The sequence below is a fragment of the Marmota monax genome, unplaced genomic scaffold (genome assembly GCF_021218885.2).
Source record: "Marmota monax isolate L192 unplaced genomic scaffold, Marmota_monax_Labrador192_F-V1.1 WCK01_AAM20220418_F8-fsc00023, whole genome shotgun sequence".
NCBI lineage: Eukaryota > Metazoa > Chordata > Mammalia > Rodentia > Sciuridae > Marmota > Marmota monax.
The window spans coordinates 4835141-4861127 of record NW_026692907.1 but is presented as its reverse complement, the minus strand read 5'-3'; positions in this window follow the sequence as shown (position 1 = coordinate 4861127).

Here is a 25987-nt window from a genome sequence, read left to right as displayed (position 1 = left end):
CAGAATGATGCTAGCCTGAGGCTTAGCATAGATTGCTTTTACAATATTGAGGTATGTTCCTGTTATCCCTAGTTTTTCTAGAGTTTTGAACATAAAGGGATGCTGTACTTTGTCGAATGCTTTTTCCGCATCTATTGAGATGATCATATGGTTCTTATTTTTAAGTCTATTGATGTGGTGAATAACATTTATTGATTTCCGTATATTGAACCAGCCTTGCATCCCAGGGATGAATCCTACTTGATCATGGTGCACAATTTTTTTGATATGTTTTTGTATCCGATTCGCCAGAATTTTATTGAGGATTTTTGCATCTAGGTTCATTAGAGATATTGGTCTGTAGTTTTCTTTCTTTGAAGTGTCTTTGTCTGGTTTAGGTATCAGGGTGATGTTGGCCTCATAGAATGAATTTGGAAGTTCTCCCTCTTTTTCTATTTCCTGAAGTAGCTTGAAAAGTATTGGTATTAGTTCCTCTTTAAAGGTTTTGTAAAACTCTGCTGTATACCCATCCGGTCCTGGGCTTTTCTTAGTTGGTAGTCTTTTTATGGTTTCTTCTATTTCCTCAATTGATATTGGTCTGTTTAGGTTGTCTATATCCTCCTGACTCAATCTGGGCAGATCATATGACTTAAGAAATTTATCGATGCCTTCACTATCTTCTAATTTATTGGAGTATAAGGATTCAAAATAATTTTTGATTATCTTCTGTATTTCTGAAGTGTCTGTTGTGATATTGCCTTTTTCATCCCGTATGCTAGTAATTTGAGTTCTCTCTCTTCTCTTTCGCTAGCATGGCTAAGGGTCTGTCGCTTTTGTTTATTTTTTCAAAGAACCAACTTTTAGTTTTGTCAATTTTTTCAATTGTTTCTTTTGTTTCGATTTAAATCTGAAATTCTAAATGTCTAAACAAAATTCAAATTTAGAAGAAGCACTTTGTATCTCTTTTGTTCAGAATTTGTATCTTGTGCCTCCTTTCCCGTGCTACATCACATTGTTATTTGCCTTCTTATGCATAAGGTGCTCACCATCAGATCTCCAGTGCTGCACACAAGTAAATGGTCAGTAGTCCGACTGTGACTACATGCCCTCCTACTGTATGAACATGAGGATCCAAGGGAATAGGATGTAGCTTCACATACCAGGAATTTAAAGTGTAGTGGTGGAAACAGACACACAAATAGAAATTTCTAAGAGATTGTTAATACAGTGGGTACAAAGTGTGTGGAACCCTATCCAGGGAGCAGATAATTATGCCAGTGGTGGGAAGAGAGGTCAGGAATGAGGTAGAGATTATGTGGGTCTTGAAAGTACAGAGGAGTTCCCAGGGAGTGGTAGGTGTATTTGAACCTTTCAGAAACAAAACAGAAATTCAAATTGAATTATATTTAGGGCATAAAATATAATGGGGGCCATGGCAGATAAGTCCCTAGAGATAGGCAGGGGCCAGAACACACTTGAGGGCCTGTAGCCTTGGAAGCATTTTGTATTTTATCCTGAGAGGAGCTGATGGAAGGATCCTATTGACATGGTATAAAGATTTTCACTGTGCTATAGAGGGTGGACTGGTCAAGTCCTGAAGATTTGGGACATGAATGCAAGTTCTAAAGTGAGAAGTGAGGAAGGATCAACTAGTGGAGTAAAACCTGGGATGAAGAGAATGAGAAAGATTGGGAAATGTCAAGAGGATACACTAGCTGGGATTCGGTGGCTGCTCAGTGGGAAGGCACTTTCTGAGGGCCCTTCTAGTGCTGGAGCTCAAGGACCTGATGAATAGAGGAAAGGAGGGACAGATACTGTGTGCTTTTCATTTTTTTTCCCTCAGTAAATCTGAAATGAAAGGCTGAAGAAAGGCTGAGGCAGGAGTAATTTCTGAAAGTCAACTAGGCTGCGTCAGTCCTTTACAAAGCTGCAGATTCCAGCAGAAATGAAAAAGAGGCATGTCTTCAGTTCAGTTTCTGAGAGCCACGCTACCCACTTCCTTCCCAGGAAACTGACTGGGAGTAGGATGTTAGGATGTTCTGGAAAGATACATGAGATCAGCTTCTCATCAAGTTTGGATTAATTCTTAAAAATTGGATTAGCATCCAACTGAAGTGGATGTCAACTGCTTGGAATGCATCTTTGGATCTGAGTGATTTTGATATGAACCAAATGTGATCATCTTGTGAAGTTTTCATTTATGCAGAACTATCTTAATATTTCAACCAAGTCCCAAGTTTAACTCTTAGGAACCCTCCCAGGAAGAGAGTGCATTTCACTTGCTTTGTCTCTGTGAATTTCTACTTTATCATCCTATGACAACATCCATGACAACACAACACAGAAATGTTCAGGAAAGGGGAGGTACACTGAGCACCTTCTTGAGTTGGGTGCATCCACTCTTGCTGTTGTGTAGACCTCACAGTCACATTATAGATGAGAATTGTCTCCATTGGACATATGTGGAAATCAGGTTTGAAAGGGATCTCTAAGTTATAAGTGGAAGGGGGGAACTCAAATCCAGATCCATGTGGTATATTGGGCACCTACTGTGGTCAGACATTGTACCTGTATTATTTCATTTAATCCTTAAAATGCAAAGGCTTAGAAGCTAAATAAAATGAGGCTTAGCAAGATTAAATAACTCCCCCAAGGTCATTCCCCAGACAGACCCTGGATTTCTTTTTCCCTCTTTGTTTGCAGATCAAAGACAAACATTCTATGCCTAAGGGTGTGGGCAATATTATGCACTGCTACAAAAAACTCCCCATAAAGCTATTCCAAAAAAGAGAGAGAAGTGTTTTAGGTTCAGAACCAAGAACTTCTGTTTGCCTCCAATCCTTGAGAGATGAGAACTAGGAAAGGGAATAAATGGCTCCAGGCCCTTTATTAGGATGCTCCATGGGATACATGTAATTCTTTTTTTTTTAATATATCAGGGGTTGAACTCAGGGATACTAAACCTCTGAGCCACGTCCCCAGCCCTATTTTGTATTTTATTTAGAGATAGGGTCTGAGTTGTCCAGCGCCTCCCCATTGCTGAAGCTGACTTTGAACTAGTGATCTCCTGTCTCAACCTCCCAAGCCGCTGGGATTACAGGCAAGCACCATCGATAATTCTAATACTCCAAACAATGCTTTTGGCGGGTGGGAGATAACTATTCCTGTTTCAGATGACGAAACTGACATTCAGAAAGGCTATGTAAAGGTTAAATAATTTGTTCAAGGTTCCTATCTCTGTCTGGCAACCCCAGAGTCAGGGTTTTTCAGGATGGTGCCAACACTTCGAGAGCTGTTATTTGGAGAAACATACGAAAGCTCTGTCATTGGTGTTTCACTTGGCCTGTGAGGTCTCCTTGGGTAGTTGGTGAATAGCCACCCTCTGATGAAATTTGCAGATTCTAAATCAGGCCTTTGTTAAACACGAGCAACACAAAAAGCCATACAGCTGTTCCCCGATGAGGGAGGTTAGAAGTGCCGACAGGAAATAGCAGGATGAGACTGATTGCCACACAGGAAACTGAATTGAAACATCTGGGCAGGCCAGTGCAAATCAGGCACTGATACGAGTGCCTTCCATGGTTCAGAGCTCTGCAGTTGGAAAGGCACGGGTGGTCACTGCACCCAAGTCCTTCACTCAGAGATGTGGAAATGTGGATGGGGGGAGGAAACTATCCAAGGTCACAGTCAAATTAATGGCAGAACTGGGTAAACCCCACATCTCCTGTCTCCCAGGAGACTTTTCCTTTCATGACACCCTGCTGGTTTTGGAGTCAAAAGGGACTAAAGCCCAGCTTCACCCTTGACAAGCTGGGTGTCATCAGGTGTTATGTATCCTACTTGAAACCTGATGTTCTTATCTGGAAAAGTGGTGAAATAATACTTATTCCTCAGGATCCATTTGGAAAAGAAATGAAACAAGGATTGGCACTTGGCACATAGGGGTTCAGGAAAGATGAATTCCATCATTTGTTAACAATGGAGAAATACCTCAAGGGCAACAGCTGGGCCCAGGGTGTGTTGTGTTCCACATGTGCATGAACAGGTGCCCAAGGCTCTGGGAGGAAGATGGGCAGTGGATGCCATGGGAATAGGTAATGCAAAGCAGCTGTCAGTGACATCTCTTTAAATAAGTGTATCCAAAATCCAATCACAGAGGGCCTACTGCATGCAAGGTAGACTTCAGGCCACCTATGTGGTTCAGACCACAAGGGATGCAGGAAGGTGGGGCAGAGTGATGCCACCAACTACTGAGGCCATCCGGGATGGCAGTGTGAAGGAGCTGGGACTAGGCATGAGAAGAATCATTTTCAAAGAAGTGATTCTACATAAGAGCCAGTTTGGGAAACAACTTGCAGATCGTATGCTAGCTGATGTGAAAAGCGTGGGCACGCTTATCTCTGTGATAGAATGTTCCAATGAAAGCTTTGGCCAAGGCTCCAAGATTCCATAATTTATACAAAAGATGGCCCGAAATAGATACTGTGGCTCTTGGATCTTACATTCATACCGAAGACATAAAAGATGGGAGATCAATGAAGAGATTCGAGGCTAAGAGGGGATCTGTGACAGAGTGTCTCTGGCATGAAGTAACTTTGAACTCTCCTTCCTTAGGAAAGGACTCAGGGTCAGGACATCTCCTCCTTTTTTTTCAAAACAAGAGCAAGGCCTTCCATGGGGCCTCTGGCAGAGGTTGGTAAGAGTCCTTGTAGCCAGGATGACAAGGGGGCTATCTGATCCTGCTCCAGGAACCAGCTGGCAGAAGTAGCCTGGCTGGCTGCTGACAGTAAAGGTGAAGGAGCAGGAATGCCTGGATTTGCCTGCCTCCTGGAATTTGGGGGGCCTGGAGTGTGTGTGCATTTCCTGAAGGAGAGTAGGAGCCACGCAGAGAGAGCATCTGGAACTACATCACGCTTCACTCAAGGGAACTAATGGGAAGGGATGTGTGACCCTAACTAGGTGGAGAGCTGATGCGGGCTGGGCTATTGGAAGAATGGGACTCCATCAGGCAAATGGAGTTAAGACTACAATGAGTTCCTCTCTCACCCCAGTTAGACTGGTTAATTATAAAAATAAACAGCAAGACTAGTGCTGCTGAGGATGTGGAAAAAAAGGAACACACTGTTAGTGGGAATGTAAATTAGTATAACTATGGATAACAGTACGAAGGTTCCTCACAAAGACTAAAAACAGAGACTCAGAGAAAACATGGCGTTGGGAAGGGACTGAGCCACCCGTGCCGCTGCACCTGCAGATCTCACCTAGTTGGAATACTCCATCTCTGAGAGTGTTAGAGGACCCCTTTCCAGCTGCTCTCTGCAGAATTCACCAGCGCTGTGACCCTGCACCGGGATCCGGGCCTCAGCATTAGAGTAGGATGCTGGGTGTTGGAGCAGGAACCAAAGCCAAGGGATGTTCCAGTCCACGCAAGACTCCTGGAGCGCCTTAGCAGAATCACCTATCAATCAACACATCTGCAGATCATCAAGACGTCACTCCACTCCCACACAGGTCACTCAGCTGCTACCTACCCATAGCACAACACCATCGCCTGGCTCCCCCCACCTCACCAGGCTCCCCCACCTCACCAGGCTCTCCCACTTCACCAGACACCCTGGTGCTGAAAGCAGGCCACCGCCACCTTGACTCAACATTCTTGCCATGTTAGCTGGGGGCAGTTCCCAGATCGGATCTCCAGTGGCCAGGTACCGGGTTTTCAACCTTCTCCCTTCCTCAGCCACAGTAACCCAACACAGTAGCTGACCAGGGAGCCGCCTATGGGAGCCCTGGGGTGAGAGTCCTCAATTGGGAACTGCTAGAGGAGAGGGAGAGACCAGGAACTGGGAAATCTCCAGGCAAGAGACGGAGATAGTACCAGGCTCTCAAATCATACGAGCGGTCCCAAAAAGAGACCGTGAGGTGCAGTCTTTCACAGGAACTGGCGGGTGCCACTCCCCGCATCCAGATGCCCTGCGCCAGGACCAGTTTTCCCACCCTGGTTACCTCCACCATCCCGAGGGCAGAGACATCAGCTTACAACAGACGACCCCACCTATTGGATGAGAAGAGAAGCAGGAAAGATACGGATCTCTAAAGCAAGCTACAGCCCTGGCTTCTTGCAAGTTTTTGGTTTGTTTGTTTTTCTCTTCTACCCCTCCATCCTCCAGCCTTCACCTCCCCAACAGATATGAAACCAAGAACATTGCATGAAATAGGACGTTGAGGACTGAGTCATCTGAATAATATAATATAGAGGTGTTGTATATGCCCTTTTTTTCTTTTCCTTTTTATTCTTTCATTTTTCTTTTCCCCTCCAAATTTTACTGTTTTAACATCTGTATTTTTCTAAATACATATGTGTTTGTTTTATGTACTCTACTGTCATCCCATGTACCTGCCTACCCTAAATTACTTCCTGTCTATTCTCTTGCTACTAACCCTCCTCATTAGATTTCTCCTTCATACTTTCTAAGATATATTAACTCTATATCCTCACATCCTACCTCCTCAGCATATCGACCTATGCCCCACCCCAGTTTATTGTCCACCGTAAGAAACTGTAAACATTTTTACAAAACTACTGATTATTTTAAATAATAATTGAATTGATCATTTCTGTACATTGAGACTAAACTGTAAATGTCTTAATAACAACAAAGTTTTCATAGGTGGTATATTGTTGATATTGGGATCTGTTAACATTGTTCTTCCCCACAAAGGAGAGGTCTTGGAACTCTACAAGAGCACTACAAACCTATAGGGTAAAAAAATTTAACAATCTACACCCTTAGAGCTGGGAAGGAAGACACACAAGCAACATGAAAAGACAAGGGAAGAAAGTGCCCCAAACAAATGAAGACACCACAACATTAGAATCATTGGCAGCCACAGCAGAAGAAATGGCAGAGAAGGAGTTCAGGATATACATGGTTGAAATGTCCTGTGAACTCCAGGAAGATATAAGAGAGCAAATACAGGCAGTGAAAGATCACTTCCACAGGGAACTACATAAACAATATAGGAAGCAAAAGATCACCTCAACAGGGAGATAGAGGTACTAAAAAAAACTCCAAACAGAAATCCTTGAAATGAAAGAAATAATAAACCAAATTAAAAGCTCAAATGAAAGCATCACCAACAGAGTAGACCACTTGGAAGATAGGACATCAGACAATGAAGACAAAATATATAATCTTGAAAAGAACATAGACCACACAGTGGTAATGGTAAGAAATCACAAGCAGAACATTCAAGAAATATGGGATAGCATAAAAAGACCAAATTTAAGAGCTATTGGGGGAGGGGGGATAGTAGAGGATAGGAAAGGCAGCAGAATACAACAGACACTAGTATGGCAATATGTAAATCAATGGATGTGTAACTGATGTGATCTGTATACGGGGTAAAAATGGGAGTTCATAACCCACTTGAATCAAAGTGTGAAATATGATATATCAAGAACCATGTAATGTTTTGAACAACCAACAATAAAAAATTAAAAAAAGAGTTATTGGGATAGAGGACGGCATAGAGGTCCAAACCAAAGGAATGAACACTCTATTCAATGAAATAATATCATAAAATTCCCAAACATGAAAAATGCATTGGAAATCCAAATTCAAAAAGCTTTACAGGATGCCAAATGTACAAAATCACAACAGATCCACACCAAGGCACATTCTGATGAAAATGCCAAACATACAGAATAAGGAGAGAATTTTAAAAGCCAAGAGAAAGGAATCAGATTACATATCAGGGAAAACCAATTAGGATAACGGCAGATTTTTTTAACACAGACCCTGAAAGCTAGAAGATCCTGGAACAACATATATCAAGCTCTGACAGAAAATGGTTTCAACCAAGAATCTTGTATCCAGCAAAATTAAGCTTTAAATTTGAAGATGAAATAAAAACCTTTCATGATAAACAAAGTTAAAAGAATTTATAGCTAGAAAACCAACACTACAAAACATCCTTGGAAAAATATTCCATGAAGAGAAAACAAAAAACAACAATAAAAGTCAGCAGAGGGAAGTAGGACTGAAAGGAAAAAACTAATCAAAGAAGAAAACCAATTCAAGTAAAATAACAAAAATAAACAAATATGCTGGGAATACAAACCATGTCCCAATAGTAACCCTGAATGTTAATGGCTTAAAAGCACCAATTAAAAATATAGGCTAGTAGATTGGATAAAAAAAAAAAAGACCCAGCAATATGCTGCCTCCAGGAGACTCATCTGATAGGAAAAGACATAAACAGACTGAAGGTGAAAGGTTGGGACAAATCATACGACTCACTGCAGAAGCAAGCAGGGGTTTCCGTCCTCGTATCAAGTACAGTAGATACATTCCACTGTCATTTGAAAAATAAAAGCAATTAAAAAGAGAGACTAAAAACAGATCTACTATGGGATCCAGATATCCTACTTTTGGGTATATACCCAAAGGAAATGAAATCAGATTTCCAAAAGATACCTGCATGCCCATGTTAACCGAGGCACTATTCATAATGGGTAATTATGGGAATCAGCCTAGGTGTCCATCAACAGATGTGGGATAAATAAAAATGTGGTATAGATGCACACTGGACACATTCAGTCATAAAGAATAAAATCCTGTCATTTGTAGCAAAATGGATGGAACTCGAGGACATTATATTAAGTGAAATAAACCAGATGCAGAAAAACAAATACTGCATGTTCTGTCTCATATGTGAAAGAAAAAAAAATCCAACTCAAAGTACAATAAGCAAATTTCTTAATCTCCCAGTCTCTGGTAACCACCATTTGAGTTTGACTCTTTTTAAAATTACACATCTGCTCTGGCTTATTTCACTTAACTTAGAGTCCATAGGTTTGTCCATACCATTTCAAATAAAAGGCTTTTCTTTCTTTTAGAGGTTAGATGGTATTTCATTGTGTGCATTTACCAGTTTCTTTATTCATCCATTGAATGGAAACAGAAATAAAGCCAGATTCAAGGCTTCCATAAACATGGGAGTACAAGAAATCTCTTCAGCATGCTAATTTAGTATCCTCTGGGTGCATATTCAGAAACAGAATTGCTACATCATATGGCAGTTACATTTTAAATTTTGAACAAGTTTTACACTATAATCCATAATGGCTGCATTAACTTGAAGCTGCTTTTTCACTGTAGCCCATGAGTTCCTGTTCATGGATTGGATATGGTTAAAGTGGTCTACCAAAGTTTCCTGTGTTGGAACCTTGGGCCTCAGGGTGGTGATGTAGGAACCAACAGACCCTTTAAGAGGTGGGGCTTAGAGGGAGGCCGTTAGGACACTCGCCCTTGGGAGATGGTTCTTGTGGGAACATGAGATAATTGTCATGAGAGCAAGTTGTTCCCCAAACAGCAAGGCTGGCCTTTCCCTTTGCTCTGGCTTCTTGTCTCACTGTGTGATCTCTCCCTGTCTCTTGTACACCTGCCAGGATGCCATTTGCCATGAGGAGACACAGCAGTGGGGCCTTTGCCAAAGCCAATGCAATGTTGCTGTGCACTTTCCACCTCCATAAATGTAAGTTAAATAAGCTTCTTTTCTTTATCAATTATCCAGCCTTGGGAATTCCATTATAGCAATGAAAAACAGACTAAAATGGAAAATTGATAACATAAAGTGAGGCTGTTGCTCATAATGAATACCTGCAAATGTGGAAGTGGCTTTGGAATTGGATAACGGGCAGAGGTTGGACGGACTTGAAGGAGCAGGTTGGAAAATGTCTAGGATGCTTTAAACAGGGTGTTATGGGCAATTCTGGTGAGGGCTCAGAAGAAAAGAAGACTAGGGAAGAACTAGAACATCTTTTTGTTGTTGTTCTTTTCAGTTATCCATGACAGTAGAGTATATTGACATATTATACATATGCGGAGTACAACTTTAGTGATCAGATTATCTATGGGGCCAAGATACTGGTGAAAATGAAGAATATTCTATTGGAAATTGGAGTAAAGACCATTATTTCCAAACCATTGTAGAGAACTTGGCTGAACTGCATCCATTCCCTCAGCTTTATGGAGACCAAACTAAAAAGTGATGAGACGAAATATCTGGCAGAGGAAGTGTGTAAAGAAAAATGCATTCAGGATGCTGCTTGGTTCCTTTTAAGTGCATATAGTAGGATTTGGGAGCAGTGGCCTGACCTAAAGGTAGAATGTATGATTAGAATGGAAGCGGGCTGAAAGACTGTAATCCCAGCGGCTCAGGAGGCTGAGGCAGGAGGATCTTGAGTTCAAAGCCAGCCTCAGCAACTTAGCAAGGCTCTAAGCAGCTCAGTGAGACCCTGTTTTAAAATAAAATATAAAATGTGCTGGAGATATGGCTCAGTGGTTAAGCGTCCCTGGGTTCAATCCCTGATGCCCCCCCCCCCCCCAAAAAAAAAAAAGAAGTCAAGTGATGAATTTGAAAAATTTGCAGCCTGGACAGGGAAGGAGGGAAGAAACACACATAAGGGTGTGGTCCAGCAACTACTCACTAAAGAGACTAGCCTGGATATGAAGAAGCCATATTTAGGCAGGGTTAAGATTAGGAATTATGACTAAGAGTGAGGGGCCTGAATCTCAGCTCCTCTTGCTGCTTAGAAAGTATAATTTCCTTTTTTTTCCTAAAACTTAGTTTTCTTGAGGGTGATAATGAGGTTCACAATACTTATCAGAAAAGTTACATGTGACAGAACTTTAGTTTAGTACCTGGAAAACTACTGTTTTTTTTCTCTCTCTGTACATATATACATATATATGTATAATTATTCATATGCATTTGTTCATGTATATTTTTAAACTTTTTAAACCTTTTTCCTCTTTATCTTCCATACTTGAAATCTAACTAGCGTTTGGGGTTGGGAACCTTGGAAAAAAGGTTTAGTGACAAAGATCAAGGTCAAGGATATATAATCATGCAAGAGGAGAGTTGAAATAAAACATTCTCTGAGATCATGGTACAAAGAACATGGGATTGGAGTGAAAAGTTGGGGTGTGAGCCCCGTGTCTCTTGCACACCAGCTGGAGATCCTGGCAAGTCAATGAGTTTTCAGAGCCTTTCTTGTTTGCCTTTTAATGAAGTTGATAGATAGGATGCTCATACCCACCTTGGGTACAGAATATGTACCTTACTCATCTTTATGTGCTTAGCATCTACCAGAGCTTTTGGGATGTAATCATATTAGTGATATAAATTGTAACGAATGATTCTCTTCTAAACATTTGAATGTACTAATTTACTTAATCCTGTAGCAACACTATGAGGTACTCTTTAAGTTTTAATAAGCACTTAGGGAATGGAATGTCACTAACATATCAGTAAATAAAATCAAAAAGGATAATATCAAGCAAAAGTAACTTGTAAACATCAAGTGCCAATAAAAGATAAGGTACATTTTCATTCTTCCGTGTCTCTACTTTGATCAGGTACACAGAGCTTGGGCTTATCATAAAACAGAAAGGAGGATCATTTGTAGACTACAGTCTTGCCTCTTGCTTATGCCATTTCGTTTCAACTTCACTGAGATCTTTGAGGGAGATAAAAATGATCCAATTTTATAGATTCTGAAACTGAAGCTCAGATAAGTAATTTAATGATTTGTTCAATGGCCACTCAACTACTAAGAGGAAAAGATACAATCCTAACCTTGTTTGCCTCCTGAGCACTGATGGCCCCAGAGATGGCCAGGGAAGGGAAAGGGGTGATGGAGAGGGGCAAGGAGGCTTCCAATGAGTTCCAGGGCTCCAGGAACAGGATTGGGTCAGAATGGGGTTAAAACCATCAGAAGGGAGGCTGGAGACTCCCACAACTCTGTTTTCAGCACTATTTCCAATGCTTCTCTTATTCTGAGAAGCAGAAATCCCTGAAGTACCTCTGTTCCCAGGAAAAGGCCAATAGTGACTCTGCTGGGAACTTTAGGGGACAAGGAGACTGCTATTTGCAGAGAAATCTAAGAGGGCAAGAAGAGGGCAAAGGGTTGAATGGTATGCCTATGTGCCCTTTAGCTGTGAACATGATGGCTGCCATGGTTGGCTTAGACTTTGAACTCTTCTCCTGAGTGCTGGGGTGGCAGCAGCATGCAAGGGGGCAGAAAGTGGAACTAGAACTTAGTGACAGCACCCGGGACCAGCCTGTGCTCTAACTTGCTTTCTGACCTAAGCCTTCCCAAGTCCTTCCCTAGAAGGCTTCATTTTCCTGGACGGAGAGAGTGGACTTGGCCAGAAGATGCAGAGAGGCCCTTCCTACTCTATGTTATATGGGTTTAACTTATTATTTTTTGCTCTAACTTCCCATACTTTAGGCGGGGTGATGCAAGAGGAGAAGGCATTCTGTTCTGAAGCGTACATATATTCCTGCTGCATGGACACCTAGTCCTCTAGCAGCGCATTTTGGCAGGCTTCTGACACCCTTTGGGTCAGGCCCTGTCCCAAGAGCTTAAGGTGCTTATGTTAATTGGTTAAGTGGAACGGAGTGGTGGTTGGAGTGGGGGAGGGAGATCCAAAAGGCAGATGCCCTGATTGCAATCCCAGGCCCACCCAGTACTGACTGTGAAACCTTGACCATTATAAGGCATCCGATTCATTCTCTGTAAAATGATAATAATAATAGCACCTACATGATTGGATTATTCCCAGAAGTAAATGCACGAATTTCTTTAAGCACTTGGAATGCCTGGGCCATAGTAAACACGAAAGAGAATTAAGTTATTATTTTCATAAATTCTTACCAATGCTTTCATTTCACATGTGAGAAAATGGACCCTCTGAAAGTCTAAGCAACTGGCTCAAGGCCCTAGTATAAGCATGGTGGGGGAAGGGTGGTGAGTTTTAAGACATTTTGATTGTGTCTTATCCTGGAGCTAGAAATGCCTGGGTCTTGCCCAGCTGCTTACAGTGTCTTCCTACTCTTGGTCAGTTTCTGCCCCAAATCTGAAGCAGTTCTGCAAGAAAGGAAAGAGAATATTTGTGCTGACTTCAGGCACAGTCCCTCAATCAAGTTCAGTATACCCCCTTAAAAAAGTAGGCACCTGCCCATCAGACTAACAGTTCTTTCTTAGGAGCCAAGAAACTGATGGGCAGCAGGTAGAAGCATGGTAAGAGGGGTCCCCTCCTACTGAGGGAACCCTCCCTCCCCTCCCCACAGCCGTGATCATTTTACCTGCATCTGGGTCATGTTCAAGGCTGGTTACAAATTGGCTGCATCCTAGCTTTTCGACTTCATCTCCATAGGGTTTGTGACTCCACCACATCTGGTTCCAGGGCTCTCTCTATCCCACAGTCCCAGCAGAAAGCAGGGTTTTTATTTGTTGCTAATATCACCGAAAGAGCCATCATAATCTAAGAAGCTATTGCCCTAAGTGTCCCTTTAAGAAGTCCCATCCTATTGTTCATTTGGATGTAAGCCCAACTATCACAATGTGTTGGTATTATTAGAAGTGGCAAAATCTTTCCCAGGGTACATGGAATCCAGTTGGAGAAAATAAAAATGACTGCATTTTATGGTTTAAACTGCATATTCTTATCTTTGGTATTGACCACTCTTCTGCCAAAAAATGTGAAATGAAGTTTCTGTCAAAATTAGATCTGCATTATTTGATATGACAAAATAAAAGCCACAAAATAAAATTCTCGGTGAAGATATAAGGAATAAAAGAGGATGAGGCAATGAGCTGATTTGGCAAACTGAATTTGTGTATGATTGAAATGAAGGTGATTTCATTTTGAAGAACACAAAGTGGGTGAAAGAAAAGTGAAAATGGATAATATAAAATATTACCTATAGTATAATGACAAGTGTGTCTATATCCACAAGTAAGCAAAACCTCCTTGCATTAGTGGGGACTTAACTTCTGATAAGTCAAAGGTGCAGGATTGAATTCTCAAGGTTCATAGTGTCTCCCACTTGCCCCACACAGTGGTTGATGGAAGATGTTTGGTGGCACTTTTCTTTAGCCAATCCTGCTGGATGCCATATTTGATGTCTAATAACACTGTCATACACCTCTTAATTAACTCTTCTTTGACCAGGTGGGATTACCTGCATTTTCTAAAATTATGGTGGCTCTTTTGGTGATATTAACAACAAATAAATGTAGTGTAAACACAAAATGAACCTAGGCTTTTCTATGTGCCCCAACCTCCTATAAATTACTCCTCCAGAATGGCTGGTCAAGCCATCTTCATGGACGTTTAAGTCAAAGAAGGTAGCTCAACTGCTAGTGCTAAATTCCATACACATAAAATTGGCCCATAAAACTTTCTTTCAGAAAACACTTTCTTTGGATGTCTTTTGTGACTTCCATCATTTGCCAGTCATGGACCAAGTAGGACACCAGTTGCATTAGATACGATTCATGACTTGCAAGAAGGTAGAGCAGAGCATAATCATTCACGTGAGTGCACTAAGTGCTAAGTGTGATAATTGACTGACTTTATCAAATAGGCAGAGCATACGGCAGTTTTTCTAGGTAAGTCTTCAGAAGCAATTGATGCTATAGCAAAATTGTCGAAGTCAAAGGGACAAAGACACCCAGTCCAATAGCATGGGTAGTACCATGAGGACAGAAAGTTCTCCAGGTAGCTGAGGGCTGATAGACTGAGAACAGGGCATATATCACTTTTCTCTGCTGCTATGTTGACAGAAGAGGCCATCATAGAGTGAATGTTGATCAGGAGCTGTGTTCAGTGCTAATTTTGTCTGGATGAATATAAAATTGGGTGAAATTATTTTGTTGAGTCATTGACTAATACATGTTTTGTTGACTAATTCATTTGACAAACATTTTATTAGACTCTTTTCTGTAACAGACACTGTTCAGGGACTTAGATGTACAAAAGTACAAAACATTCTGTGTCTTCAAAAGGCTTGTAAACTTGAAGAGACACCAATGCCCCTGATCTCTGGACTGACTCTTATTGACTCTGCCTTGCTAGAGATATCTAAACCACATGGTAGACAGGCAAACCCTATCTCCTCTTTGGGAAGAGGAAATAAGTCTCAGCTCCTCAGCAGACACACAGACCACTCCAGCCTCACTGTGCACTCCCTACTCCTTCCCAGCTAGAGTCTCCCGTCTCCAGGCCTTTGCCTAGGACTTTCCTGGGCCCACCCTGGTGTTTCTCCTTTGGTACTGGTCAACTCTCTCTTGGATTTCAGTTCTTCATTAAGGTGTTAGTGCCTCTAAGAAGCTATTCCCCTTTCAATGTCCACTTTGAACTTCCTTCTCATCATTTTCCCGTGGTTTCTGCTTTACTTGTGCTCAGAGCATCTTTGTTGAACCCCATTAGAATTGATGTCCATTGTCATCATGGACAATGCATGTCCTGATTTGGCGTTCTTGAAAGGTGCCCTTCTCTTCTCCCTAGATCATTTCTGCTTGTGCCAGGAAGATGACCAATCAGCACACCCCAGTTTATAATACTCACAGGATGAGCTCATAAAACTCCAGCCTAACATGACAGCAAGAAACATTTCTTTTTCAGTTTGCTTGGCCTGGTGGTCCTACGGTGGGTACAGTATGGTTTCCTTGAAGTTTTGTGAAATTGTGAGAGTTAGAATCCCTTGAGCTATTCAATTTTGGGGAAAATACTCTCTAGGACTTTCTTCAGAAATCTGAATCTCAAGGCTGGTAATTAATTATACCCAAGGACAGTGGGGAAGCGGTTGAAGAGGTGAAATCAATGAAAAGAATTCTTATCATAAGCTCCCTCTCTAATTTTGGGAAACAGAAATCTCTGCATGTTTTCTCAGTAAGCACTTCGTCAGAATCCTTCTTATCCTGACAGGCTTTGCTCTTTCAGGAACGCAGCAAGAATAACCTCTGGACATTGGCCTGCCATAGTCTAGTATGAAAATGTGAATTCCACGGGTCACTGTTTTTGCAGCCGCCAGATGTGGATGAAAGGAGAAGGGTGTTTTATTGTGTTTTCTCAAGAAACAGAGAAAGGTCTGTCCTGAAACGGGCCTGCTTTCCTCCCACACAAGTGGCTACCATGTGGCCAGAGGACAGCTAGCTAATTTGCAAGATTAAGCTTTTCCAAATATTTGGAATTGGTCTATTCTGTCTTCAGCTAATAAAATAGATTTTTGCACCAAAATGGATTTAGGAAGCAGACGAAAGAGCTTCTAAGGGCTTGTTGGCAAGTTACCTGTTAACAGGGTCCATCTGTCAAATGGATGTACGATGGGTAAGCTCTGCATGGATCAGTTCCTCCTTGACCTCCTGCCTGCCTTCATGCAGAGGTTCTATCAATGCCAACTGCTGCTGAAATGCTCAGAACGTGAGCTTCTGCTGTCTCTTGCACACTGGTGACCTAGAAGTGCATAGAGAACAAGTTGCTTTGGTTTTAGATATGAGATGTCTCCCAAAACTTATGTGTGAGACAATGCAAGAAAGTTCAGAGTGGAAATGATGGAGTTATAAGAGCTTTCACCTAATCAGCACATTGATTCACTTGAAAGCATTAACTGGTTGCAACTGTAGGCAAGGAGGAGGTGAGCTATTCAGAGTGTGCCTTGGGGGTTTATATTTTGTCCCAGGTTGGTGGAGTTCTCTCTCTGCTTCCTTATCGCCATGTCCTGAGCTGCTTTCCTTCTCCATGCCCTTCTTCTATGAGGTTCTGCTTTACCTAATGCTCAGAGCAACGGAGTCAGCCATCTGTGGACTGAAACCTCTGAAACCAGGGTTGTCAAATAAACTTTCCCTTCTCTATTTTGTTCTTGTCAAGGCTTTTGGTTACAGCAATGAAAAAGGGGACTAAAACACAAGCCTACACTAAGAAACAAACCTAGGGAGTTGGGGATGTGGCTCAAGCTGTAGTGCGCTCGCCTGGCATGCGTGTGGCCCGGGTTCGATCCTCAGCACCACATACAAACAAAGATGTTGTGTCTGCCGAAAACTAAAAAATAAATATTAAAATTTTCTCTCTCTCTCTCTCTCTCTCTTAAAAAAAAAGAAAGAAACAAACTTAGGCACAAACCAAGAAATCCATACTAACGGCAAATATCTTGATTCCACCCAATGATTCATTCATTGATTGGAGTGTCTACTAGGTGCCAGAAACTCTGCTAGATACTAGGGAAATGGATGAAGTAAAACATGGTCCCTGCTATAAAAGAGGTTATAGTTTATTTGGGGAGACAGAGTTATAAACATCTATAGTATAAAGTGCCATAAAACACAAGCTGCTAAGGGAAATTTGAAGAAAGAGGCCGGAGTGTGTCTGGGGGAAGCCGGGCAAGTTTCATAGTGGAAGCAGCCCTTGATTTGAGTCTTAAAATGAATGAGCAGGAAATGTCCACTGGGGACATGTGTTCCGTGTAGGTCCTTTTGAGGGAGGGAATGCTGTGTTTTGGGAATGGCCAATTGTTCATGTGATTGGGAAGTAGGGGGAAGAGAGAGGTGGCTCCCAGGAAGCCAAGGGCCAAGACAAGAAACTTCAGTTGTCAAATAATATAGAATGTTTCATTTATGTTTGTCTTTGTAGGCAACAGACAGGGGCAGGGTGGGACACATGTTGAGTCGTAGAGCACAGGGTCATGCCACAGTGTTGAAGATGGTTTGGAGGTGTGACAGTACATATTCAGTCCAGAGAGTGAAGCACTCTAGCCAACCACTCCAGGGCAATGGGCTTTAATATCTGAGCCGGGGCTCTTGTCTCTGCCCCTCAGGTCTACCTTCTGCCCTTCTCTACCATTCTCTGAGCCTCGGGAGGTTGACCTATATGGGAGGCATCAGGGGCTTCCTAGCCATCTGGGTCTAGTTGGGTTCTGACTGAAGAAGCCCAAGCAAGAGATGGAAAGAAGAGCGTAGCCTGAAGTCCAAGTATTGATTCTCCCAGATCCTTCCCTGCGGGGTCACCTAGGGATGAATTTTCCCCTGGATGAGAGTCACGGCTTCTTTCAAGGTGGTGACTCCACTGGACTCTTTCCTTTAGAGCTCTAGTAAGCTCTGCTGACCTCACTTACCAGGCAGGGAGAGGGTTAAGCCTTGCTGGCCCTTGGGTACTGGGTCATTCCTTGGAGCTTCACATGCTGCCCACACCTTCCAAAGTCATCCTTTATTACTCATCCTTGAACTACCCAAGTGTGAGTGAACCTCCCTTCTGTGGTGGCTGACAGCGGCTTCTATACCAGGAGGCATAAGTCTATCACAGGGAGCAGTGACTTTTGTTCAGGTTAGGAGAAAAGAACCAAGAAGGCTTCAGAGAAGAGGTGTATTTGAGGCCTGTCTTAAAAGAGGCGATTGAGTTTCCTGGCGATGTGAATGACATTGCTATAGTTCAGATCTGGAATATTCTCCAAAGGCCCATGTGTTAAAGGTTGGGCCCATGTCTGTGGCACTGTATGGAGGTGGAGGAACCTATAAGAGATGGCACATCCTGGAAGGAGGTTAGATCACTGGGCACATGTTCTTGAAGGGATATTGGGATTTCAGCCCTTCCTCTTTCTTTTCAGCTTTCTGGTTGCCAATACAGAGCCATCATGACATACAGTCTTGCCATAGAAACTGCCCCAATTGAAAACTAAACAAACAAATAAACCATAACCCCCCATTTCTCTTTTTAAGTGTATTTATCTCAGTTATTTTGTCATAGTGGTGAAGAGCTGACTAACAGAGATATTCTGTACAAAAGGAAAAGAATAAGCAAATGAGTGGCCAAATGAAGGAACAGGTGTATATAGGGAGCAGTGACTGAGTAGAGAGAGGGTGGCTGGAAAGTGAGGTGAGATACAGCAAGAGATAAGGAGCAAAGAGAAGGGCAGGATTTGAGGAGCTTTGGATGTCAACTTAGGACTTTATGTTTGAATTCTAGAGGAAAGGGGCAAGAACCGTGACAGCACTGGGGAAGCAGTCATGCAAAGGGTCGCTGGAGGATCTGAGGGTGTTCATCTTGGAAAAAAGACCTGGGCTGGGATCATCACCTTCAAATATGGAAAGGATCTAGAAAGCAATGGCAGTATGTATTATGAGTTCATAATTCTGTCTAGGAATTTAGTTGAAGGAAACAATCCAAACTGAAGACAAAACTTACTGGACAAAAACATTCATCACTGTATTATTTATAACAATCAAGAACCAGAAACAACTTGCATGCACAGTACCAGGAGAATGATTACATCAATTGCAGTAGATCTTTACAATACTGTATTATGTGACTGTTAAAACAAAGTATAAATATTTAAAGGCCTGACAACATGCTTTTAACATCATGCTAAGTGAAAAGGTAGGATATAAAATGTCTGTAGAAAATTATCTTAATGACATAAAAATAATATGAACTAAATAAAAATGTTGGAATCTTATACATGGTTTTTGCTATTGATGTTCTCAGATTGTTCCAAAAAAAATCGATAAATAGGAGTTGGGAGTTGGCCTCATCAATGGGATAATTACTCAACCTTCCAAGTGAAAGACGTTGAATGGAACCCCTACCATTTGTGCATACGTTCTATGCCATTTGTTTATTGCTGCTGCCACTACTGAATTTACTGAACATGTACCACATATTGGGCATGTACTGTTTTTTCCTCACAGGTCTCTTAATCTTCTTAACGCCGCATGATAGGGTTTATTTTTACTCATATTCATCAGATAAGGTAGCTAAATCTCAGAGAGATCAAGCAACTTGTCCAAGATTACACTGCTAGTGAGTTTCAGAATTGGGGTTTGAACCAGGATATGAGATTCTGAACTGTCATACTATACTGCTAATCCATTGGTTTTGCATGGTCATATTGTTGTCTCCAGGCATTTATCATCAGCTAAAAGTTGTTCCATAATAATGAGCTCCATTGGTCAAAATGGCACATCTTATTGGTAATGCCTTATAAATAAATGTTGACTGCATTTTAAGTAAATGACTCAAGTGAGACAAAGTCCTATGATCAGGCAAAGTAGTCATAGTAACTATGGTAAAACGTGTGTTTAATAAAAGTGAATAGCATTAATTGAGACTTATGTGTGAAACAATGTTCTCAGTTTCTTACATATATTAACTAATTCTTATAATACTCTATAAGTTTAGTATTATTATAATCTTCACTTTACATAGGAAGAAAATGCATTTAAATAATTCCACCAAGGTCGAATACCTAAATAGGATCATAGCCCACTTGACTCCATGCAACTACACAGTATGGCTTCTGGATTTGTGTTCTGAAAAAAAAAAGATTTAAAAACATAAAAATAACAATCTTAATGGCTAGCATTGGGAATCCTTTCAGGGAAATAATTATTTTTCCTTATGAAAATACCCTGATAAAATATTTGGGAATAAAGGTGTTGGTGAGAATTTCATCAACAAAAGAAGAGTTAAGCTTCTTTGCTGGAGAAAGTGAGAGGGATTTTTTCCTCCTTTCTCTCTTTAGAAAAAGAAAAGGGACAGAGGGTGCATAATGCAGAACAGGAGGAGGCACTTGAAAGGTAGAGCTTGGCTCCTGGGGATGGTACATAGGGATGCGAAGGCACTGAAGAGCAGCTCACACCTTAATTTTAATTTGGAGTGAAATTCTCTTCCCTCAAAACGTCCGTAAGGATGATAGTGCTCACAATCCATGTGTGACTAATGATATTGTTGTTAGAATTTGAAAAAGGCCTGATTTTCATGCCTGGCTCAGTACCTTGCAAAACAGAATCAGCAATTTAAAATAAGACCCTAGAATCATACACTGGAGTCACAGAAAAAGGGTTTGTGAAGGGCCTCCTAGTCTGGAACTGTGGGCTCCAGGAAATTCCTTCTAGATCTCTCCGGGAACAGAGGCCCTACTCCTACTTCAGCTGTTTTAAATCTCCTGACTATCCTGTCATCTCTCACTCAGGTCAATAGAGACCATGTTCAGAGATGGTATGGAACTTTCTCAGGACCACAGCAGTCAGAGAGAGAGACAGGAGTCCAAGCTAGGCTGGTCTGATTACAAGGCCCTGGACCTTCCCAGCACCTCCCCTCCCCTCCTCCTCCAGCTTCTCTGTCTTGGTTTTGCTTTTCCGCGTTGTACCTTTCTGTGGGGACACCCCACAGCTTCAGGGGTAGAGACTTGATCTCTGGGAATGGGAAGTACCCAGGTTTTAGTTCATGGGCCAGGCCTTGACAATAAGTCAGGAGCTAGGGTGGACTTACCATTTGGTTATACAGAAGAACAAGTGACTTTAGATCCCTATGGAGTGAACCAGAAGGCTCATTTAAGAGAGCGAGAGCAATAGGTTACTACCTGTTAAAGACTTTAAAAGGAACAGTTTTTCAGTCTTAAAAAAGTAAAGATCAGGGTCTGGGGATGTCGTTCAGTGGTAAAGCGCTTGCCTTGCACATGTGAGGCACAGGGTTCAATCCTCAGCACATATAAAAATAAATAAATAAAAATATTGTGTCCATCTACAATTAAAAAAAAAGAGTTATGAGGAACTGGGCACCTTGCCTGTAAATCCCAGCTACTCAGGAGGATGAGGCAGGAGGATTGCAAGTTCAAACTCAGCCTCAGCAACTTAGCGAGGCCCTAAGCAACTCAGCAAGACCCTGTCTGTAATAAAATATAAAAAAAAGGGGGCTGGAGTTGTAGCTCAGTGGTAGAGCGCTTGCCTAGCACATGTGAGGCATTGGGTTCAATTCTCAGCACCTTATATAAATAAAATAAAGGTTCACCGACAATTTAAAAAAATGTAAAGATCCTATTTCCTCAGTTTTCCACATGTAAATGTTTAGCAAAATTTGTTCAGTATTGTAGCAGAATTCTCCTAAATTTCAAGCAATTGTAAATTTAAAAAAATACATGTAAATTAGAGAAATACACACACACACACACACACAACCAAGTAAAGACAAAATCTCGGGGAATTTTAATTTGGTTTTATTGCTTTGAATACTTAGTGAGACCACCACACCTTTTCATATATTAACTGGAAATTTGTTTCCTTTTTTCATAAATTGCCTTTCCATAGCTTTGGCTCCTTTTTTTTTTTTGGATAGAATTCTTGTTTAAATTGAAAATAGAGCTCTCTCTTCTATTACAAGCTATGAATAGAGGTGATTATTCAAACGTCTTAGCATTTCACCTATATAGTAACTGTCTTTCCTTGCTCTGCCATGTAAAAAAAATATGGTAGGAAAGAGCAGTGTGAGTAGTCCTGATAGAGAACACTGTTCCCCTGATTGTGTTTTTTGTCACAACTATTCCAGGAGATGTCATGGGGCAAAGGCTCAAATATTCAGAAAACGAGTCATTAAGTAAAAATATAGTTTAAAAAAATTATAGCTAAAGCACCGGATTTTCTGCAACCTTTTGGTGTTAATAACAATTACAAGCAGAAGAGGAGGATAGATAATATTTTCCAGACACTCAGGATCCCACGCACTTTGGACAATCCTAGTGAGGAGAAGGAATTTAAGAGAGGTGGCTAGGCTCCTGTTCTTTGAAGTCTTGGTTTGCCAGTGATGTGTTTTATAATCTTAGGTAAGTTCCAATCATCTAATCTTAGGTAAGTTCCAATCGTCTAATCATTGGTAAAATAGACAGGATATGTTTGATGTAGGGTTTGAAGGACACATACCGTTTGATAGGCACAAAGATATTCCAGGTGGAGGCCACTGAATCGGCAAAGTCCAAGCACTTTCCTATCTGGGGTGACACTAAACCAAGTAATTATGGCCCCCGTTTTGTAACAATTCTACTTTGTGAATAGAAAAGGCAACAAATATGTTTGCTTTTGAGAGAGAGAGTTTCATCAATTTCTTTTTATTTCTGTCTCAGTCCTCAGAAACTCACCTGCCTTCTCCTAAGTGTTCTGCCCACATAGGTAGACCACATCTTAAAAATGCATATTTGAAATAAGAAACCACTCTGCTTCAGTCACTTTGACAGCCAGACGTTAAGCATATGGAGAAATTACAGATGACCGTCTTTAAAATCCAGTGAAGGACTTTTATGATCCGTTACTCGAAGGGCAGGTCTAGAATTTTCATACATGGTTTGTTTTGTCTAATTGTATAATATATCCATGCAAACTCATTAGAAAAGTATTTATTTTATTAAGGAAAAAAAAAAGAAAAAGAAAAAGCATGAGCCCAAACATTATTTGGATTGCTAATTATGTAATAAGTTACTCATTTTTAAAAAACACCTTGAACTTGTAGTAGATTTGTATTTCCCTCTCTCAAGTTTTCTGAACATCTCCCGTACCTGGCATGGCAGTGGAGCTGAAGAAGTGAGTAGTGTAGACCTTCATGGAAGACCAGTAAGAACATGGCTAAAGATAACAGTTTTCCCTCACACCTCATTAGTGTCCCTAGCAAGACACCTACAGATCCCAGAGGAAGACGGTTGGCTATCTTGCTTGGGGAGCAGCAGACAACTTCACAGACTCATTATTTGAGCTGCTTCATAAAGCTCAATAGGTTTTTCTTTTTCCTTCCAAAGAAAGGACAGACAGACATTAGTTACCCTAAGAAGGCTTCCCTTTCCATAACCTCCATAACTCAACTGATTTCTCCTACCATTACTCTCATAAACAATGCTCTTCACCTGTGTAACATGTACAAACCCCAGGTTTTCATTTAATGTCTATTAAGTTAATCTAGTTGATGTTAGACTATGTGTCTAATGAGAGCAGGGGCCATGTCTTTTTCTTCTTCTTCTCCTCCTCTTCCTCCTCCTCCTCCTTCTTCTTTTTTTCTTACTAAGTAGGACCCAGGTCAGATAAGGAGCTCAGTAAGTGTTTGTGGAATGGATGAACAGCATGAACAAGGAATCAGGAGAGAAGGAAGGAGCGATTTAGGGAATGCAGAGTAGTTCATACAGTGTGGCTGGAGTACGACGCAAAGTGGAACATGAAACTGGAAAAACTTGAGCAAGAGTGTGTTAGCTCCTAGCTACCAATTTTAAACCACAGGAACTCAGATGGAAGTGAAAGTCAGCCATCCAGTATGTCTAAGGAGCCTATCTGACTATCCCACCATGTCCCCCACCAACCTATCATTTTATGTGTCCTGTGGTTAAAGTCACCTCTAAAGGCAGGTGGAACTGACCTCTGAGCTTTCCTCTTTTTCTTTTAGCTCCTTTTTCTTCAAATTCATTTCATTTTGTTACTCATTTTGGTACTCAAAAGAGGAGTTTTGAGTAACGAAATCCATCTTAACCTTCAAAGTGGGGGCATGTAAAGCCTGGGAACCCTTGAACTTCAGACTGGAAGGGACATGAGGAAGCTAAAGAAACTGAGGCTCGGGCCTGGGAGGTGATTTATTGAGGCCCACACAGGTGTGCCTGAGTCCACCCCACCTTATCCTCCACCCCTTCCCTGAAGCCATTGTCTTTCATTGAGCAAACCTGCATTTCCAGGCATCTGCCCCCAAAGAGTTTCCTGTTTCACCTCCTCAATCATTGGCAGTCCTTAGGCCTCTGCCAAACATCTGGCACTTGACAGTGATGCTCCCTGCTTCCCTGCGGGGTGTTGAAGAGGGCAGGTTATGAATTAGGCCTTAATTTCATACAGCCAGGCAGAGTGCAAATAAACAGGAACAGGGCAAGCACTCGTGGGGCTACGGGGTGCACGTGTGTCCTGCTTTCTGTGTGGCTGTCTGCTAGAGACTCAGAGGCTCCTCTCTACAGGCACCTCCATCTTTGCCTTTCTCCTTTGCTGGGTTCCTTGTGACTCTGCCACCATCTGCCTGCCTTGATTTCTACCCCTTGTGTACCCTCTCTTTCCTCTCCTACAATACAGAACTGCTGTTCTTCCCATAGTATACCATACCCCAGGTTTTTGTCCTTGCAATATCCCTTGTTGGAAATGCTCTCTCTTAACTTATAGGCCTCCAAGAAATCTTGACTGAAGAGTTGCTTCCTCTCTGAAGCATCTTGAAGCATCTTAAGGGCTCCTTCACCTATTTCCATTCTTCACTTTCAATCCCTTCTGCTTCATTTATACCATTTATCTTTTGGGGTTATACTTGTCAGTGGTTTCCACTAATAATATAAAAGCCATCACTAATAACTATAATTTATTAAGCACTCACAGTGTAATGGCAAATGTGTTGAGAATTTTGTTCATGTGGCTCAAGTTAGTCTTTACAGTAACCTTGTGAATTTGGTACCCTAATTTGGGTCCCTCTCAAATCAAAGCTTCAAATAAGGATTTGGGAAACAGGAAGGAGGAAAGGCAAAATAAGTTTGTGCTTTTGAAGGCACTGCTATAGGCAATGGCCATTGAATTCTGTCTCCTACAAGAGTGGGAGGCTGAATACTTATCCATCAGTGGTCATGCCCTGTGGATTAGGAGCTATCATGAGGGCTAGGGTCTGTCAATGCCCCTGTACTTCTGAGCTGAGCTTACCTACATGTTAAGCATATTTGGCAACGAGGGAGAAAGTCCTAGGGCAGAATGTTGAAAGACGAGAGCTACATGATCAAAGTGGGAAACAGTACCACTTGATTCTAAGAGTGTACAGAAGTATCCATCACAGTTGCCCCTAAAGTTAGGGGTGGGTCAACAAGGTCAATAAGGATGCAACAAGGTCCCAGAGACACCTGTCATAGCAGATAGCCCCATTGTACAAGTGAGGGAACTAGTGTCTCTAACAGAAGCTTGAGTTCTTAGCTGGTATACTAGATTCTGGGTGCCCTGAGGTTAGGGATCATGCCTTCTCAGTCTCTGCAGCTTCAAAGTCTAGCAAAGTTCTGGCTCATTCTGAATGCTTACTAGATGAAAGCTGAACAAATGAATGAGTGGTCAGAGTGGTAATTTGGGGATCTGTAGGATTGATTCATGCCCCTAACATTTATCCAATTTATAAGTAACTCAAGGAGCTTTTAGCCAATCAGGGGAGGCAGACAGTAAAGGAGTACTTTTTAACAATGTGCTGAGTGTTTTAAAAGTAGCATTCTGTACCTTGGGAACATGGGCAGCTGGGATCACCTAGTTTATGAATCAGGAAGAACTTGTGGAGGAAATGAAGTGTAAGCTGATACCTGAAGAATAAATAAGTCCTGCGCACGGATGAATAGGAGAAAGAAACGCACATCGAGG